Below are 6,000 nucleotides of genomic sequence, written 5' to 3'. Positions count from 1 at the left end.
GTCTTGATGTTTGGAACCTTGTTTTATTAGTGTTGCTTGATCTAGCATTTTATGCAATGCTGTAATTGCTGAAATGCAAAGTTATGCGCAAAGTAAAGTTTTTCATTAGTTTTATTACCTGGAACATTTTTCACTCACAACCAACAACATTAGCACAAACACAAAGGGACACATGGACAAAGCAAGAAAAGTAACATTCTCTGACGAGTTGACAACACACATATTTGTATGTGCTCGGATATTTACACCATTACTGCAGATTGTCACTACCAACAGTTGTCAGATTTCATCCGTTTGTACGCGGCTTCCGCCATGCCACATTGTTCCAACACATAGTGTCTACTAAGGGGGGTATTTTTGATCCGTACACACAATGTTCTTCCCCAAAACCGAAACGTGGTCTTTCACCTACTCCAGGATGGGCTGCTGTTCACTGTGGCTGGAATCCTGCCAGGACACTGCACCTTCGGGACTCATGAAGTAGTCAGTGAAGGCATCTCTCACCTGTACTCCACGGTTGGATGGTCTCCCTAAATTCCAGTTGATGTGGGGGTCACGGAAAGCTGTCTGTGTCTCCACCTCCACGTCACCACGCTCCTGATCCCGAACATAGTTGTGAAGAACACAGGCAGCTTTAATGACCCCATCAACTGTGAAAACATCCAACTGAAGTGCACAGGAAAAGACCCTCCACTTACTAACCATGATCCCAAAGGTGCACTCCACGAAGCGTCGTGCCCAGCTTAGCCTCTCATTGAAGACATTCCAGGCATCTAGTCTCCTCCGTGGGTATGGGCGCAGCAGGTTCTGCATCAGTGGAAAAGCCTCATCCGATACCAGAACGAAGGGGACTGGATGCGTGGTACCCGGAAGAGGTTGGGGAGAAGGTAGAGTTACCTGATCTGCCAGTATGTGTCTCCCTAAATGGGATGTCAGTAGCGCCCGGGAGTCCCCAGTGCTTCCATATGCGCCGACGTCAATAGCAACAAACTTGTACGATGCATCAGCCACCGCCATCAGGACCACAGAAAAATACTTCTTGTAGTTGAAGTAATGTGATCCTGACCGCGGTGTCTGCTGCACACGTACGTGCTTACCGTCGACGGCGCCTATGCAATTGGGGAAATTGGCCACAGATTGAAAGCCTGCTGCTACCTGCAACCAAATCTCACGAGTCGGACTGGGCATTGCAATGGGCTGCAAATACTACCAGATCACCCGGCATGTGCACCTGACGATTCCACTGATGGTGGATTTGCCAGCACGAAATTGCAGGTGCAGGGATGAATAACTCTCCCCTGTTGCAAGAAATCTGAAAAACAAACAAAAAAAAAACATTAGAAACAACTCCTTACAATTAACAACAACATTACTCTAGCAAACATATTACTAAACCATACATGAGTTGTCAGTACATTCCTAACCTCAATACAGCACAATGTTGAAAACAAGCATTCAAACATATACAAACACACCGCAACGTGATCAGCAGCCTCTCAACAGGAGGAATGGCCGTCCGCATGCTGGTATCCTGCCTCCTAAGGTGGGGCGCTAGAATCTCCTCCAGCCTGTCAAAAGCCGGGATCGACATGTGCACAAAGGAATAAAATTTTTCAGGAAACCTGTAGAGACAGACACAATATAAAAACATCCTGAGACGCAAAAGGGAACAACATAGAGAACTAAGGTTGCCTTACAAAGAGAGTTGAAAAAGTCAAATACAAGAACATAGCATGTGCAACATAAAAGCATGATTGTTGATAAAATGACCCACATGTAGGCACCAGCTGGAATAAAATGAAAAGTACATATAGGTCTAAGCAGGTATCAATGGTAAATGAGAGGTAAACTATAGCAACAATATATAGGCTAAGAGCCACTGCTGGCAATGAACAAATTAGGCCGAACTGGGTACACATGTGACTTTCTAATGAGAAACGCTGTCTGCTGCAGCAATTGTAGGCTCATGCAACACACCTGGCGACACAATTGGACCTCAAACGAGCATTAGTAAGGGAGGTTTGGGTAACAGATATCATCTATGTACTGGCGTTTAAAACAACACAAAACAAACTCACCGTCTTAGCTCTTCATAAAGCTGCCCAATGTGTCCGCTTTCAGTGCGCAGCACATTTATGGGGTGCACCCAATATCTTCGCCGCCTTTCATGCTCCTGTGAAACATAAAGTGTGACCATATGGTCCATTATAATGTGCAACAGCCTCCATTGTCAAAACATTTTGAACACAATACATTCTTGGCCAAACCCACCTGACGAATCCTTCTTCGGCGCATGACATTAAGTAAAATATGCATCAACAGCCCCATATGGCGGCGCCGCACTCTTATGCGCCTTTCTCCATCTTGGTCTCCCTGCTGGTCCTGCTGGGATGGCCCTTCTAAGATGCTTGAATTCATGTTTAAAAACACCAAACAACCACTGATTAGGGGAAAAAGTGAAGTTGGAGATGTGGGGTGCGCATTTTTATAGGCCTGGAATACAAGTACAGCCCCTAATGGGTTGGATTTTGGCTACGCATGGAAGACGCCTAAAAAACGCTTAAAAATATGCGCGCAAAATACGCCTCTATTAACGGGCGTAAACGCGTGCAAAAACGCGCCAAATGACGTCTTGGAAAAAAAACACCCAGAATTACGCCTCAAAAATGCCTGAAATTCACAGGCTCATTTTCTCAAATCCGCTCCGTAAATTACGGAAGTTTTTGACCATGCCGTGTGAACATACCCTAAAGCATTTTGTAAGGGGAAAAACTGGGTTTTTCATTTTTTTTTTACATTTTTTTAATTAACTTTATTAAACTTTTTTAACTTTACTACTAGTCCCACTAGGGGACTTTAATATGCGATCCGCCGATCACTTTTATAATACACTGCAATACTTTTGTATTGCAGTGTATTACTGCCGGCATGACCTAGCAGGCATACACTACAGGCAGACATGGGGGCCTTTATTAGGCCCCCGGCTGCCATCAGAGACAGACACTCGGCGATCTTATCGCCGGGTGTCAGTGGGATTAGAGGGAGCTCTCTCCCTCTCTCCAAAACTACTCAGATGCATCGCTCGCTATTGAGCGCCGCATCTGTGGGGTTAAACGGGTGAGATCGATACTAATATCGATCTCACCGGTTCGAGCAGGGACGCCCCCAGCCCTCAGCTACCTCTGGTATCTGAGAGCAGCGAGATTTCATGGCTCCCTGCTCTGTTAATTTATTCTGATGAAGGGCCGTGAAAAGGCTATTGCATCAGAATAAAGCCCACTAATGACCGCCGTGAAAAGGCTTATCAGCGGTCATTAAGGGGTAAAACAGGACTTAGAAGCTTTATTTCTCTTTCAAGCAGGAAAATTCAATAAACACAACAGTAGCTTGTTTCATCAGCATACACAAAGTTTAGAACAGAAAGAAACGTTTCAAGTAACAAAAGTCCAAGTATAAAGCACACAGTCCGGCCCTTTGCAGGGGTTAGCTCTCACCCCTCTGTATATATCAGGTCTGTTCAGCAGTAGACCAGTCTTCACACTCTTGCCTTCTCTCACACTTTCCCAGCAGTGCTTTTTCTCTTATTTAACCAGTTCGCGCTCCTTGATGTACTATTCCGTCCAGGGGCGTAACTAGGAAAGACTGGGCCCCATAGCAAACTTTTGACTGGGCCCCCCCTCCCCTGGGTGTCACACAACCCCACCCTTGTAGATAGTGCCTTTTTTACAGCCCCCCCTGTAGATAACGCCATACAACCCCCCTGTAGATAACGCCATACAACCCCCCTGTAGATAACGCCATACAGCCCCCCTGTAGATAACGCCATACAGCCCCCCTGTAGATAACGCCATACATCCCCCTGTAGATAACGCCATACAGCCCCCTCTGTAGATAGCGCCATACAGCCCCCTTTGTATCTAACGCCATACAGCCCCTTTTGTAGATAGCGCCATACAGCCCCCTCTGTAGATAACACCATACAGCCCCCTCTGTAAATAACGCCATACAGCCCCCTCTGTAGATAGCGCCATACAGCCCCCTCTGTAGATAGTGCCATACAGCCCCCCGTGTAGATAACGCCATACAGCCCCCTCTGTAGATAACGCCATACAGCCCCCTTTGTAGATAACGCCATACAACCCCCTGTAGATAACGCCCTGTAGATATCTACAGAGGGGGCTGTATGGTGTTATCTACAGGGGGGTCTGTATGGCGCTATCTACAAAGGGGGCTGTATGGCGTTATCAACAAAGGGGGCTGTATGGCGTTATCTACAGGGGGGGGCTGTATGGCGTTCCCTACAGGGGGGCTGTATGGCGTTCCTTACAGGCCCCCCTGTAGAGAACGCCATACAGCCCCCCTTGTAGGGAACGCCATACAGCCCCCCCCCTGTAGGTAACGCCATACAGCCCCCCTGTAGGTAACGCCATAGAGCCCCCCCCTGTAGGGAACGCCATACAGCGCCCCCCCTGTAGGGAACGCAATACAGCACCCCCCCTGTAGGGAACACCATACAGCGCCCCCCCCTGTAGGGAACTCCATACAGCGCCCCCCCCCTGTAGGGAACGCCATACAGCGCCCCCCCTCCCAAAGAAATGTGACCTACAGCGTGTCCTACAAAAGACATGTATCCCCTATCCACAGGATAGGGGATACATGTGTGATCGCTGGCAGCGATAGGGAGAATGGGGGACTGAAGTCCCCCGAAGTTCTCCATGACTAACCTCTGACTTCCGGCATCTGCGCAGCTCAATAAAAATGAATGGAGCGCTGGTCACGCATGCGCACAAGCGCGACCGGCGCTCCATTCATTTCTACGGAGCTGCCGGCACAGACCCCGGTAGTCCGAGGTTTGTCATGGAGAACTTCAGGGGACTTTCAGTCCCCCGTTCTCCCTATCAATGCCAGCGATCAGACATGTATCCCCTGTCCTGTGGATAGGGGATACATGTCTTTTGTTTAATGGCAGAGCGGGGAGATACCTCCCTGCTCTGCCGTAGTGTTCAGTGGCGTCACACTGTAGCAGCCATAGCGGCTGCTAGCGGAGCCTCCGGCCATGGTGGGGGCCCGTGCCGGCGGGCGACATGGGCCCCCCATGCTGCGGGCCCCGTAGCAGCCGCTACGGCTGCTATAGCGGTAGTTACGCCACTGATTCCGTCATGGTAACCATAGCGTTCGCTCTCCATGATGGAATAGTACGTCACGGGAGGAACGGCCATTTCGGCCGTCTTCCCGACACATGCAGGAGCTGTGACAGCTCGTACAGCAGTTGCCGCAGCTCCTACAGCGGGGACCGATCGCGGTGTCACCGCTGAATAACCCTTTAGAAGCCGTGTTCAATAGCGATCGCGGCTTCTTAGGCGTTAAACCAACAGTGACGGCCCACTACATGATAGCGGTCGATGATGGTGGCTATGGCAACCGGACGCCTAATAATGCCATCTACAAAGTCTGGACCCACTATGCTTGCTATCAGCGAGTAGCTGACAGCTCTAATACACTGCACTGCGCATGTAGTGCAGAGTATTAGAATTGCGATCAGGGCCTCCTGCCCTCAAGTTCCCTAGTGGGACAAAGTAAAAAGTGTTAAAAAGTTGTGTAAGGCTGGATTCACACGAGCATGTGCGTTTTGCGCACGCAAAAAATGCGGCGTTTTGTGCGCGCAAAAGGCACTTAACAGCTCCGTGTGTCATGATCATATGGTGCGCGGCTGCGTGATTTTCGCGCAGCCACCATCATTATGACACTGTTTGTATGTTTGTAAACAGAAAAGCACGTGGTGCTTTTCTGGTTTCATTCATAATTTTCACTGCTGTTGCGCGAATCACACGCGTCCCACGGGAGTGCTTCCGTGTGGTGCGTGTGATTTTTACGCACCCATTGACTTCAATGGGTGCGTGATGCGCAAAAAACGCAGAAATATAGGACATGTCGTGAGTTTTACGCAGCGGACTCACGCTGCGCAAAAATCACGGACTGTCTGCACGGCCCCATAGCCTA

General features: G+C 49.1%; 1 long non-coding RNA gene across 1 annotated transcript in view; it reads right to left on the bottom strand.

The window, feature by feature from the left end:
* Positions 1-1,545: 1,545 nt before the first annotated feature.
* LOC142664760 (uncharacterized) overlaps positions 1,546-6,000 on the bottom strand; it is a 37,576-nt gene continuing 33,121 nt past the window's right edge. Inside the window, exons 2-3 of the long non-coding RNA XR_012851367.1 lie at positions 2,079-2,173; positions 1,546-1,622 (exon numbers count right to left, since the gene is read on the bottom strand). This is a non-coding gene — a long non-coding RNA (uncharacterized LOC142664760). The remainder of the gene's footprint in view (positions 1,623-2,078; positions 2,174-6,000) is intronic.

This window comes from Rhinoderma darwinii, chromosome 12 (genome assembly GCF_050947455.1).
Source record: "Rhinoderma darwinii isolate aRhiDar2 chromosome 12, aRhiDar2.hap1, whole genome shotgun sequence".
NCBI classification, from domain to species: Eukaryota; Metazoa; Chordata; class Amphibia; order Anura; family Rhinodermatidae; genus Rhinoderma; species Rhinoderma darwinii.
The sequence above is the reverse complement of the archived record's forward strand: the minus strand, read 5'-3'. Positions and strand labels throughout refer to the sequence as shown.